Genomic DNA, 15,125 nt, shown 5'->3' on the forward strand with positions numbered 1-15,125 from the left:
CTTAAATTCCTCATACCTCAGCTTTCTCAACTATAAAATGGGAGCCATAAAGCACCTACATAAAAGTCATTAGAAGGTTTAGATGAGAAAATCCAGGTAAAATGCTTAGAACAGCACCTGAGAGATACGGAATGCATGTAGTAAATGTTTGCTATTATTTTTGTTTTAGTTGTTGTTATTAATGAGGGCAAGAACATGTTGCATGGTGCTTTATAGCCCCAGCATTTAGCAAAGCATTAACCCAAGGTCAGTCTTAATAAATGAGTGTGATGGAGGGAGAAGTGAATAGATGGGTACATGAACAATATGAAACCCAGCCATGTAGGATACTTCTTCAGTATCCTCTGATTCTCCTCTGTTCTTCCCAAGAGTTGCCAAATTCAGGTCTTTCCCAGTTATCTTTTCCCAGTTATGCCTTTAAGTTTGCCCCTTTCTTTCCACTCTCAATTTCACCCCTATCCCACCCTTCAGACCTTACCACTGTCAGATTTACTACAATAACCACTTAAGGAGCCTCTTGTACTCCATTTTAAACCTGTATACCCACCACATTAACTTTTCTATGCCTCAATGTTCATTGGGTCACTTTTCTTATACAATAATGTCCCCTTGGATAAGGATCTTAGCATAGAACTCAAGATCTTTCATAGTCCAACCTCAATTCACCTTTGAAGCTCATTTTATCCACATGCTCTTGACAGAAAACCTGCTCTCCAGCCAGCCTGGCCTTATTCTCTTTTTGGCCCCTCAGCTTATTTTCAACCTCAAGCTATTGCTTTCTGAGGTGGCCTTGACTTCAAACGATTTCCCCCTCTCTTCTCTAACTGTCCTAATTCCATGCAATTCAGCCTCTAATTTAGGTCACCTACACAAGGCCATTTCTGAGCATTTCCAGTTCCACCAGCCTTCTCCTTGGCCTCTCTCTACTCTTCTTATCTGTACCCCACCATAAAGTTGACACCTTAATACCCACTGCCTCAGGTCATCACTCAGCAGTCTAGAGGGTGGGACCCTCTAGATATGCTTATCTCCCCCTCAGCGTTTCCTCCGAGCCCTGAACAAAACTGAGTCACCAATACCTGTAGTCTATTGTAACACAATTTCTGCTGACTCTCTACACTCCTTAGATTGTCTGTCATGGTGTATGAATATCTGAAAGAACAGGAGCATAGCAGTTTGATGGCGTATGAATGGTTTATTAAGATATGAGAAAACAAAACTTTTTATTATTTTGCCCTAGAGCACAATTCATTTTTCCATTGGAAAAAAAAATAGAGCAAGGAAATTTAGAGCAAGCCTTTAAATATGTTGATCAAATCATTGATGGTAAGTTGTCTTGGGCCAGAAAAGTGATTCCTCTGAAGTTGAAGACTATAAGTTAATTATCTGGTTTGAGAAATACTGAAACTCCAAGGCAGAGCTCTCAACCCTAGTGTGATTTTTAAATCAAAATTTTAAATGCACAAATAATAAGTTTACAATTTGATGAAATTTTATGTATAGGTATAAATCTATGTAAACACTACCCACATCAAGATCTAGAACACTTCTGGGGAGCCTGGTTGGCTCAGTTGGAAGAGCATGCTACTCTTGATCATCAGTTTGAGCCCCATGTTGGGTGCAGAGATTACTTAAAAATAAAATCCTTAAAAACATATAGAGAGAGCCCAAGGAAAGCAACAGCGGCAGATAGGGAGGAAGCAGCAGGCTTGGAAGACCCCTCTGCCTTCAGTAGGTTTCTGCTCTTTGCTAGGGACAACAATTAAGTGAGGTCCCCAAGTGAAACCCAAGTTCAAACCCGGACTGTTTGGAGGAGAAGAGACCAACATGGTGGAGAAGTAGGGAGATCTGAAGTTCCCTCCTCTCTCAAACAAAGCAGTATTGAAGCTAAAGGACTTTCAACTCTAAGAGTCCAGGTGGCAAAGCGACAGAGATACTTGCAGAGACCCACCAGGACAACATGACAGGCCATAGGTGGGTGCATGATTGTGAACTGAGAGAAATAAAACAAATGAAGGGGAGGGATCCCCTTCTGTAGAGAGACAAAGGGAAGAGAAAGAAGCTGGGGAAGCATAGGACTATATCTAGATAAAAGAAAAACCACGGACCAGGATGGAGAAAGATTCAATGTCTAACTGCAGGGCTTTCTCCGGACTAGGGCTGGCTGCTCTTTTCACACACCTGGGGAGGAGGAGAGCCAGCCCCAGGCTTGGTAACTAGTTCAGAGGTGCAGTCCGCAGTGGGAGAAAACAATCCCCTCCCTGGAGTGCTATGGGAAGCAAGTATACATCCATTCAAAGGAGTGGCACATCACCAAAACCAAGGTGGACAGTGTGGGAACGTTGAACACATCGGGGTTTAAATCCCAGCGAAGTGCCAGGAAAGCACAGGAGTTGGCAGAGTGGGACAAACCGCCTTGTTTGCGGCCATAGCACAGTGAGGACGGCTTGAACAGAGTGATTTGGGACATCTGGTCTGTGGAGGTAAGACTGGGGGGTCGCCATTTTTCTCCCCATCACCAACTGTGGGGATGGGGCTTCAGGGAATGGACTGCGGGCCCACAATGGAGGCAGGACCTACCTACACCAAACCAGGGACCCTCCACGCCTGGTAACTGTGTATATACTGGAGCGGGATTAACAGGATGAACCAGACAGCCCCTCCTCCAGACCAGCACTGTTGCTTTGCCTGGTTTAATTCTCGGACAATTCTTATTATATAGATATATTCTTCCTTCCTTTTCTCCTTCTTATCTCTTCCCTCCTCTAGTCTGGTTACTCTGGTTGTTGGTTTGTTTAAGCAGACAGATTTAATCTATTCTCTTGATACATGCTCTACACCTCCTATATATATATATAAAAATATATATATATATATATTTTTTTTTAATTTACATCCAAGTTAGTTAGCATATAGTGCAACAATGATTTCAGGAGTAGATCCCTTAGTGCCCCTTACCCATTTAGCCCATCCCCCCTCCCACAACCACTCCAGTAACCCTCTGTTTATTCTCCATATTTAAGGGTCTCTTATGTTTTGTCCCCTCTCCCTGTTTTTATATTATTTTTGCTTCCCTTCCCTTGTGTTCATCTGTTCTATGTTTTAAAGTACTCATATGAGTGAAGTCATATGATATTTGTCTTTCTCTGACTATACCTCCTTCTTTATTTTCCTTTCTCTCTCTCTGGCTTAAGCCATATAGTTTCTCTGTCCGGTCAATTTATATTTTTTTTTCTTTTTTCCTGCTCCTGTCATTTCTTCCTTTGCATGGAATAAGGCCTCGTCCATCAGCACCACCTCTACCCTGTTGTTTACTTGTAGTTGGTGTTTCTGATTTGTGTTTTTGGTTTGTGTGTGTGTGTGTGTGTGTGTGTTTACTTGTTTTTGTTTTCTGTTTGTTTTTTGTTTGTTTCTTTTCTTTTCCAGGGCTACTTCAATGAACAAATCAAAGCACACCTGGTGGAGGGTCCAAAACATGACTAGGAGTAGGGATAAAGTAACAACAGTCACAACAACAGAGAGCAAGTAACACTCCAAAAAACACCTCATGAAGGGCCAAGCCCTGGGCAGTGTATGACCCCTCTTTAATATAGTAGTGATTGCAGGTACAGGACACATAACAAGCTTTTAAAACACGTAGGGGACAGAAAACTAGCCAAAATGATGAAATGGAGGAATTCTCCTCAAAAGAAATTCCAGGAAGAAATGACAGCTGAAGAATTGATCAAAACAGATATAAACAATATAACTGAATAACAATTTAGAATAATAGTCATAAGATTAATGGCTGGGCTTGAAAAAAAAAGCATAGAAGACAGCAGAGAATCTATTGCTACAGAGATCAAGGAACTAAAAAATAGTCATAATGAATTTTAAAATGCTATAAATGAGGTGCAAAATAAACTAGAGGTGGTGACAGCAAGGACTGAAGAGGCAGAAGGGAGATTAAGTGAAATAGAAGATAAAATTATGGGAAAAGATGAAGCTGAGAAAAAGATAAAAAATTCTGAACCACAAGGGGAGAATTAGAGAAATAAGTGAGTCAATGAAATAGAACAATATCCATATCATAGGAGTTCCAGAAGAAGAGAGAAAGAAAGAGGCTGAAGGTATACTTGAAAAAATCATAGCTGAGAACTTCCCCAATCTGGGGAAGGAAACAAACATTGAAATCCAGGAGGCACAGAGAACTCCCTTCAGATATAACTTGAATCAATCTTCTGCATGACATATCATAGTGAAACTGGCAAAATACAAAGATAAAGAGAGAATTCTGAAAGCAGCTAGGGATAAATGGGCCTTAACCTAAAAGTGTAGACACATAAGGGTAGTAGCAGACATATCTACTGAAACTTGGCAGGCCAGAAAGGAGTGGCAGGAAATTTTCAATGTGATGAATAGAAAAAATATGCAGCCAAGAATCCTTTATCCAGCAAGCCTGTCATTCAGAATAGAAGAAGATAAAGGTTTTCCCAGACAAACAAAAACTGAAGAAATTCATCACCACTAAACCAGCCCTATAAGAGATCCTAAGGGGGACTCTGGGGAATGTTGCAAAGACCACAAAGTATCAGAGACATCACTACAAGCATGAAAACTACAGATAACACAATAACTCTAAATCCATATCTTTCACTAATAACACTGAATGTAAATGGACTGAATGCTCCAATCAAAAGACATAGAGTATCAGAATGGATTACAACAACAACAACAACAACAACAACAAAAAACAAAACAAGACCCATCTATTTGCTGTCTACAAGAGACCCATTTTAGACCTGAGGACACCTTCACATTGAAAGTGAGGGGTTGGAGAACCATCATGCTACTGGAAGTCAAAAGAAAGCTGGAGTATCCATACTTATATCAGACAAACTAGATTTTAATTTTTTTAATGTTTATTTATTATTGAGAGACAGACACAGAGTGTGAGCAGGGGAGGGGAAGAGAGAGGGGGGAAACACAGACTCCGAAGTAGGCTCCAGGCTCTGAGCTGTCAGCACAGAGCCTGATGCACAGCTCGAACTCACAAACTGCAAGATCATGACCTGAGCCAAAGTCGGTTGCCCAACTGACTGAGCCACCCAGGCACCCCCAGACAAACTAGATTTTAAGCTAAAGGCTGTAACAAGAGATGAAGAACGGCATTATATCATAATTACGGGGTCTATCCATCAAGGAGAGCTAACAATTATAAATGTTTATGCACTGAATTCGGAAGCACCCAAATATATAAATCACAAACATAAGCAATCTTATTGGTAAGAATGTGGTAATTGCAGGAGACTTTAATATTCCACTTAAAGGAATGGACAGATCATCTAGACAGAAAATCAATAAAGAAACAATGGCCCTGAATGATACACTGGACCAGATGGACTTGACAGGTATATTTAGATCTTTTCATCCTAAAGCAGCAGAATACACATTCTTCTCAAGTGCGCATGGAACATTCTCCAAGATAGATCACATACCGGGTCACAAAACAGCCCACAATAAATATAAAAGAATTGATATCATACCATGCACACTTTTGGATCACAATGCTATGAACCTTGAAATCAACCACAGGAAAAAGTTTGGAAAACCTTCGAACACATGGAGGTTAAAGAACATCCTACTAAAGAATGGATGAGTCAATCAGGCAGTTAAAGAAGAAATTTAAAAATATATGGAAACAAATGAAAATGAAAAAACAACAATCCAAACCCTTTGGGATGCAGCAAAGGCAGCCCTAAGAGGTAAATACATTGCAATCCAGGCCTATCTCAAGAAACAAGAAAAATCCCAAATACAAAATCTAAAAGCACACCTAAAGGAACTAGAAGCAGAACAACAAAGAAACCGCAAAGCCAGCAGAAGAAGAGAAATAATAAATATCAGAGCAGAAATAAACAATATAGAATCCAAAAAAACAGTAGAACAGATTAATGAAACTACGAGTGGGTTTTTTGAAAAAATAAACAAAATTGATAAACTCCTAGCCAGACTTCTCAAAAAGAAAAGAGAGAGGACCCAAATATATAAAATCATGAATGAAAATGGATTAATCACAACCAATCCCCCAGAAATACAAGCAATTATCAGAGAATACTATGAAAAATTATATGCCAGCAAACTGGACAACCTGGAAGAAATGGGCAAATTCCTAGACACCCACACACTACCAAAACTCAAATGGGAAGAAATAGAAAATTTGAACACACCCATAAGTAGTGAAGAAATTCAATCAGTTATCAAAAATCTCCCAACAAATAAGAGTACTGGGCCAGATGGCTTCCCTGGGGAATTCTACCAGACATTTAAAGTGGAATTAATACATATCCTTCTCAAGGTATTCCAAAAAACAGAAACAGAAGGAAAACTTTCATACTCATTCTATGAAACCAGCATTACCTTGATTCCCAAACCAGATGTAGACCCCACAAAAAAGGAGAATTACAGGCCAATATCCCTGATGAACATGGATGTAGAAATTCTTAACAAGATACTAGCAAATCGAATTCAACAGCATATAAAAAGAATCATTCACCATGATCAAGTGGGATTCATTCCTGGGCTGCAGGGCTGGTTCAATATTTGCAAATCAATCAATGTGATACACCACATTAATAAAAGAAAGGATAAGAACCATATGCTCCTGTCAATAGATGCAGAAAAAGCATTTGACAAAATTCAGCATCTTTTCTTAATAAAAACATATTTAGAACACTTCCAGCACCCCCAGAAAGCTTCCTCTTGCTCCTTCTCAGTCAGTAACCCTTCCAAAGTTTTACCTCTTCTGAACCTCATATTAATGAAATCTTATAATATAACTTTCTTTGTGCCTACTTCTTTTATTCAACATTGAGTGTGGAAAATTCATCCATGTTGTTGCATAGATCGGTAGTAGTTCTTCTTCATTGTACAGGAGTATTCCATTATATAAATATTCCACAATTTATTTATCCATTCTACTACTGATGCACTACTGAGCTATTTTCAACTTGAGTATGTTATTAATAAAATTTCTATAATTTATACATTTTTTTAATGAACATAAGCACTCATTTCCAATGAAATATACCCAGGAGTAGAAATGCCAAATAATAGTGTTTTTATATGTTTACCTTTAGTAGTTAATGCCAAATATTGAAAAAAAAAATATTCCAGTTATACTCTTATTAGCAATTATGAGAATTGCATTGTTCTGTTGTTATCAGTCTTTTTAGCTTTATCTAATCTGATGAAGTAGTATCTCATTGTGGATTCAATTAAATTTCTTTCATGACTGTTGATACTGAACACTTCTCATATGTGTATTGACCATTTTTATATTCTCTTTTATGAGATATTTGTTCAAGCCTTTTGCCTGTTTTTTTAATTAACTAAAAGTGATCATTAAATTAATATTATAATTATATTGCTGTAATTATATATATTTTTAATGCAATTACTAATATAATAAGTAATTGATTTACTTACAAATTAATAGAAAGTTTCTATGTTTTTGGTGTAAGTTCTTTGTTGATTAGAAGTATCATACATATCTTCTCCCAGCCTGTGGATTGCATGTTCACTGTCTTCACAATTCTTTTTCATCAACAAAAGTTCTTGATTTTAATGAAGTACAATTTATCAGTCTTTTCTTAATGGTTAATGCTATTGTGCCCATGAAGAAATTCTTGCCTATCCAAAGGTTATGAAGATATTTTTCAGTTTTGTCCTAGAAGCTTGATAAAATGCTTTAGCCTTGATGTTTAGGTCTCTGATCCATCTCAAATTAACTTTTCTATATGGCATGATGCAGGGGTCAAGTTTCAATTTTGTTCAAGTGTATATCCAATTGACCTAACACCATCTATTAAAACTATTTTTTCCTTTATTGAATTGCAGTGCTTTTATTATTTTCCATGTGTCTACATATGTGTTGTTCTATTTCTGAACTGATATTCCATTCATCTGTTTATCTGTATTTGTAATAGACCTCACTGTCTTACTTGCTATAACTCTATAGTAAGTCTTGAAATCTGAGAGTATAATGTCATTTTCCTACTTCTTTCTCAATATGACCTTAGCTGTTTTAGGTTCTTTGCATTTCCATATACATTTATCAGTTCATCAATTTTTACTAAAAATAACTTGCTGGGATTTTGACTTGTATTGCATTGAAACAATATCAAATTGAGAGACTCAAAATCTTAACAGTATTACATTTAAATCCATGAATATGATAGATACCACCTTTTACTCAGATTTACTTTAATTTCTCTCAGTAACTTTGCAGTTTTTATATAGAGATCTTGCACACCCTTTCTAATATTTATACCTAGTATTTGGTGTTTTATAATGCTGTTTTAAATGATATTTTTATTTAATTTTCTACTTGCTTGTGTCTAATACATAAAAACACAATTAGCTTTTATATACTGACCTTTTATCTAAGAACTTTACTAAATGCACTTACTGTTTTAATAGTCTTATAGATTCTCTTCAATTTTCTGTACACACAAACATATCATGACAGTTTTATTTACCTTTTCCAATCTTGATACTATAATTTATTTCTTTGTTTGTCTTCTTTGACTTACTACACTGGCAAAGACCTAGTTAGTATATATATTTTTTAAATACCAATACCAAAATCCCATCTCAGGCCAATGAAATCAGAACTGGAGTACAGGATGAGAGCATCAGTATTTATCTAAACATTCCCCAGATGACTCTAATGTGTAACCAGGGTTGAGAAGCACAGTTATTTCCTAAAAGAATTACTATCGGTCTTAGGTAAAAGAAAATAGTAATTTTCACAGAACCTAGTACCCTCTTCTAAATAACTAGAATGGAGAGTTCTATAAGCTTTTAGTCTTTTGCTAAAATCTGGAAGAGTGCTTTTTTTTTAACCATTTTGCATGACTCACATTTTGTTGCCCCAAGAAATAATTTCAAGAAATCCTTTGACTCCTGGCAAAAATAACACTTATTTTAACAGCACACTTCACTTCACTTATTTTAACAGCACAGGAATCTTTTGGCTAATTTTTGTTGTTGTTGCTATTCTTAATTGAATTACAGTTGACATACACTGGCTAGTTTTAAAGTGAAAATACTGAAGTATTTAGTACTTTATTTCATTTTAAAGTAAAAATGCCTTCCAAGTGTTTAAACTAGGGCCAAATGCCTCTTCTGGTATAACCTACAAAATGGTAAGGATAAGGATGTACTGGGCAAGCCAAAGTATCAGCTAAACCAGCAAGAGCTGGCTGGTTTTAGGGAAAGAAACAACCTCAACTTTGCCTTTTCTTTTTTAAGTTTATTTATTTATTTTGAGAGAGACAGCGAGAGGCAGGAAGGGGCAGAGAGAGAGGGAGAAAGAAAGAGAGTCCCAATTGGGCTCTGCACTGTCAACACTGAGCCTGACTCAGGCCTCAAACCCATGAAGTGCAAGACCATGACCTGAGCCTGAAACCCATGACTCAGGCTTCAAACCCATGACCTGCAAGACTGACTGAGCCACCCAGGCGCCCCCTCAGCTTTGCCATTTTAAATCTTTGTGTCCTTTTACAAGCTACTTATCTTCTTTGATTCAATAATTCTAATATCACCTAACTGAGGTACATATTATTATTAACCCACCTCCACCCTGATTTTACAGAGGAGGAAATGACAGTTTAATACCTTGGCCAAAGTCACCGAACAAAGAGATGACAGTGCCTGGATATGTAGCCAGGTTTGTCTGTATGCTCAAGTCCAGCACATCATGGATCTCACCATCCCACTTGACAGATGAGGAAACTGAGGCCAAGAGAGAGGAAGGGAAAGACCCAGGGTCATACAGCTGTTTGTGCACAATGAAGATTAATTAGAAAAAAGTAGTTTAAGGGCACTGGGGTGGTTCAGCTGCTTAAGCATCTGACTCTTGATATCTGCTCAGGTCATAATCTCATGGTCGTGAGATTGAGCCCTGGGTCAGGCTTGGCCATGCTGAGCATGGAACCTGCTTGGGATTCTCTCTCTCTTCCTTTCTCTCTCTGCCTCTCCCTCTCTCCAAAAACAAATAAATAAACATTAAAAAAATAAAGAAAAAAGTGGTTTAACCAAATGATACAAAGTCCAGCTCTCCACAGACTAAAGCAACTTGCTCCCCATAAACCAAATATCACTGAGAGCCCCCAGTCTGGGACTTTCAACTGAACATTGTCCTGTGTTTATGCCTTACAGGTGAGGTCCACATAGAAGGGCAGGAAAATTTTTACATGGAAATGCAAACTATCTTGGCTATCCCAAAAGAAGAAGATAAAGAAATGGCGTTACAGCTTGGAACCCAGTTTTCAAGCCATGTGCAAGTAACCGGATATTTTTGGAAAATGAGACTCCAGATGACGGTAGGCTGTGAGGCCCTGACAACCAGGCACTCTGCTCTAGAGGACTTTTGATTCCTTCCACTTCTATGCCTCCAATGCTCTGTGTATTTTATATTAGCTACAGTCCAGAATGAAGAAAAATGGGGCAATATTTCCCTGAAAGGGAAAATATTTTGCTACCTTCCAAAATTTAGGGCAAGAGTTATCTTACCCTTATAACAATTGATGGTGAAAAACCTAATCTCAGGGAAGTCAAAGCCTTAGTATTATATTTAAATCTCCCTTTGTAGTTCATTTGTGTTGCTTCTTTGTCTGAATATTTTCATGTATTAGTGATGCACCAGTAAAGCGATTGCATTTCCTGTGCAATAGCAGATGATTTCCAATCCTAGTCCAGTGGTTAAGATATAAGGCATGGCTGCACCTAGGCAAGTAAAGGATTCTCTGAAATTCCCCTCTTCTGAAATGTGGAGTTGTTGGGCCTAGAATTGTGCCTGGCACAGGAGGATATTTAAATATTTATACTGGGAGGAGGAGTAATGAAGAGCATCACTGAGGGGGAAAGCTGATGGCTTCCTGGTGGAACAGAGTGAGTTGGTGCTTTGGGGTCATAAAGGGATGGATAGACTCAATGCGAGGAGGAAGCTGCTATTCAAGGCAAAATGAAAGGCTGAGAGGACTGATGTTGAGCTGGGATGTGACTGGGGCCTCTGTGGTTACAAGTTTTAAAGTGGAACAGCATAGGAGTGAGGAGTTATGGCTTTGCCCCTAAAAAGCCGTGTGATCTCCCACAAACTGCCAAGCACCAATATCTTTTTCTATAAATTGAAGGAGATGATAAAGATCACCTCTGAAGTCTCTTTTGACAGAGAGTATGTAGCTCTGGGCTCCAAATGGATAACATGTATATCCCAGGTCACCATTGCTGCCTACCAACAATACCTTCTAAAGTATGATTAGTCAACTTCATGAGGCATTTCCCAGGGGTAACTGGGGCACAGGACAGTCACAGCTCACAGCCCAGAACCTGGGTCAGTATCAAAAGCAGTCCCAATAAAGGATTTGTGTAAACAGAGAAGGTCTAAGAATGACTAACAAGCACATGAAAAGATGCTCACAGCCTTAGTCACCAGAGAAATGCAAATCAAAACTATAGTGAGATACAACTTCACATGCACTAGAATGAGTATAAATCATAAGACAGTAATAACTATTGATAAAGATGTGGAGAAATTGAAATCTTCATACATTGCTGGTGGGCATGAAAAATGGCACAGCCATTTTTGGAAAATACCATGGCGGTTTCTAAGGATGTTAAAGGTAGTGGCTACATAACCCAACAATTCCATAACTAGGTATCTACCCAAGAGAATTAAAGGCATGTGTCCACACAAAAATTTATACACGAATAGCCAAAAGTAGAAACAACCCAAATGTCCATCAATTGATGAATGGGTAAGCAAAATATGGTATATCTCTACTTTGGAATATTATGCAGCCATAAAAAAGAATGGAGTACTATTCCATGCTACAACATGAATGAACCTTGACAACATTATGCCAAGTTAAAGAAGCCAGACCACAAAAGACCACATATTGTAAGATTACATTTATATGAAATGTTCCAAACAGGCAAATCTATGGAGACAAAAAGTAGATTAGTAGTTGTCTAGTACTAGGGGACTGGAGGAAGATAAGGAGTCACTGCTTGGTAGATCCACGTTTCTTTGAGGATGCTTAAAATGTTCTAAAATTAGATTATGGTGATGGTTGCACAAATTTGTAAATATTCTAAGTGCTAAATAACTGAGTTTCTTTGACTAGGCAGAGGGCTAGATAATGGTACATGGGTGAGGAAATAAACTATTAAATTGCACTTATGTGGCTTTGGGGACTCAACCTTTTGCAGGAATTTGTGGCTGCAGCATTAAACGTTCCAAGGAGTAGAATCACCTGCTACATGGAAAGAACTGGAGGAGTGTTTGGAGTAACCAAGCCTGCTCTGCTAGTGATGAGGGAGCATAAGGCAAGGGTTATGTGTGACATTCCTCAAGCACTCCTGGCTGCCTAAGAACAAAGGAAAGGAGAAAACAAATGGTTAACTGATAGAGATCACAATCATGCAGGGCATGAGTCTCCATCAGTTTACAAATGTCTTAGTAGATTACAAGAAAAAGGCTATCTTATCAATAGCCTAATCTCCAGAAACCTATAGACTCAGTTTCCTGGAGCCCCAACATTACCCTCCCCTCCATAGTGATGTGGGAAACAAAGATAAGAAGGAAATGGGGGCACTTAGGTGGCTGAGTCAGTTAAGCATCCAACTTCAGTTCAGGTCATGATCTCGTGATCTGTGGGTTCAAGCCCAGCATCAGGCTTTGTGCTGACAGCTCAAAGCCTGGAGCCTGTTCAGATTCTGTTTCTCCCTTTCTCTTTGCCCCTCCCACACTTGTGCTCTGTCTCTCACTCTCTCAAAAGTAAATTAAACATTAAAAATTAAAAAAAATTTTTTTTAATGTTTTATTTACTTTTGAGAGAGACAGAGACAGAATGCAAGTGGGTTAGGGGCAGAAAGAGAGACAGATACAGAATCTGAAGTAGCCTCCAGGCTCCACGCTGTCAGCACATAGTCCGACGCAGGGCTCAAACTCACGAGCTGTGAGATCATGACCTGAGCTGAAGTTGGTCGCTCAACCGACTGAGCCACCCAGGCCCCCCTAAAAAAACTTTTTTTAAGTTAAGAAGGAAATGGTAGATAAAATTAAATTTTCTTATAACCTGCAGCCCATTTATAAATACTTTAGGCAAATACAGAGCAGAACATTTCTCCAGGACTCCCTACTGTCTTAATGTTAATGTCTTACCAGAGGGAAAATAACTTTAGCTTGACAATAACAAGGCCTCCAGTGTCTTCTGAATCCTCTTTATAGCATGTGAAAGTCCTTCTGGAGGCCTCTCTTTTGCCTTTACCTCCCATAACTCCATAGTATATAACCAATCACTCTTCACAACCCCAGTCCTGTCCCCATGCTTTAATAAAATCACCTTTTTGCATCAAAGACATCTACAAAATCATTTCTTGGCCATCAGCTCCAGACCCCACCACTCCAAACCCCATCACTAGGAGCTGTCAGTGCCATGGTCCACCAACAAGTAAGAGTCACCATAACAGCTGTGACTGTCAGCAGTCCTGGCTGTGCCAATGCCATCATGTCCTTCTAGTCCTGTACCACAGCTTGCTTTTGTCCCACTGGTCATAGACTCTCATCTACAAAGGGTGTGTTTAGCATGTGGTGAAGAACGCTGGACCTGAGCCAGATCTGTGTTCATGCCCTGCTCTTGAACTGCCACTCACTCACAAGGTCACCTTGACAAGCCCCCTCAGTTTCCTCACCCACAAACTGGTGAAAGTAATCTACCTGTCTTACAAGATTTTTGTGTAAAATAGATGTAATCTCTATAAGTTTTGACTCAGATGTAACATGTATTACTTTTTCATTGACTTTAATTCTTTAAAATGTTTATGTTTTATTTATTTATTTTTTTAACGTTTTATTTATTTTTGAGACAGAGAGAGACAGAGCATGAACAGGGGAGGGTCAGAGAGAAGGAGACACAGAATCTGAAACAGGCTCCAGGCTCTGAGCTGTCAGCACAGAGCCCGATGCGGGGCTCGAACTCACGGACCATGAGATCATGACCTGAGCTGAAGTCAGCTGCTTAACCGACTGAGCCACCCAGGCGCCCCAAAATGTTTATGTTTTAAATCATTAAAATAAATCAAGCTGAAATTATCTGAGTCGAGGGAGGATCAAAACCCTAACCTTACAGGGAACATGTTTTGTCATGAAATACACTAGGGTCTGCTGCTCCTGGGAATGTTCACTTAGCCTCTGCATCATGCAGGTGGAATAAACAGACACAGGAATAGCCATGATTTTTGTGAACATTGTAACTACCAAACTTCACTAAATATTCAAGACAAACTTAACTTGTCCCAGGCTACCACTACAGAAAGAAAAACTGTGAACACCTTAGTTCATTGGCACTTTGCAACAATAGAAAAGGTTGCCTTATAATTATAAGTTTGCAGGCACTGGGGGTATCCCCTCAGAAGCCAGAGGTGCCCTCAATGGGCATTCTATGAACAAGGAGCCTGAATGCAAAGGAGGCTGAGTTCAACAAATCATTGGTTCTCAACCTTTCCAGCCTCACATCCTCCTATGGGGTTTTAATGCCCCTTTTAATATCCCAAAGTAAAGTTCATAATAATATAACCTGCTTATACACATAACTGCAAAATAATCACACAATGCCTTAATGTTGTATAAAAAATTAAAAGAAAGTAACTTATAACGAAATAATGTATAATTTGGATATATAAATTCTTAGATATGACTAAACCAGAATAATAATAGTAGGCATGGGGTGTTTTAGTTGTTGTTGTGAATTTTAATGTCCCCACAAACTTTTAAATTGTTGTTTAAAGCATGTGACTACCCCCATTGAAAACCACTAAGCCTGATTATCTCAAGCCCCCTTCCCCCATCTCTTTGCTTCTACAATTTATGAAGCATCCCGCATATTAACAGAGTCATTTCCCCTAGGGCTGGCCACCCAATTGGCCTTTTCTAGAGTGTGATGATGACATGCTGATAACTGGTGGCCACCACCCATTCCTCGGAAAATACGAAGTGAGTGAGATCAAAACTTTTAGGAAATGCCTAAAACATTGTTCAGTGATAACCAACCAACAGTAAAGACAATTACCAAATTCCA

General features: G+C 38.7%; 1 pseudogene; it reads left to right on the top strand.

The window, feature by feature from the left end:
* The window catches only part of LOC122479513, a 71,228-nt pseudogene that overhangs the window by 31,284 nt on the left and 24,819 nt on the right, over positions 1-15,125 (top strand).

This window comes from Prionailurus bengalensis, chromosome C1 (assembly GCF_016509475.1).
Source record: "Prionailurus bengalensis isolate Pbe53 chromosome C1, Fcat_Pben_1.1_paternal_pri, whole genome shotgun sequence".
Taxonomy (NCBI): Eukaryota; Metazoa; Chordata; class Mammalia; order Carnivora; family Felidae; genus Prionailurus; species Prionailurus bengalensis.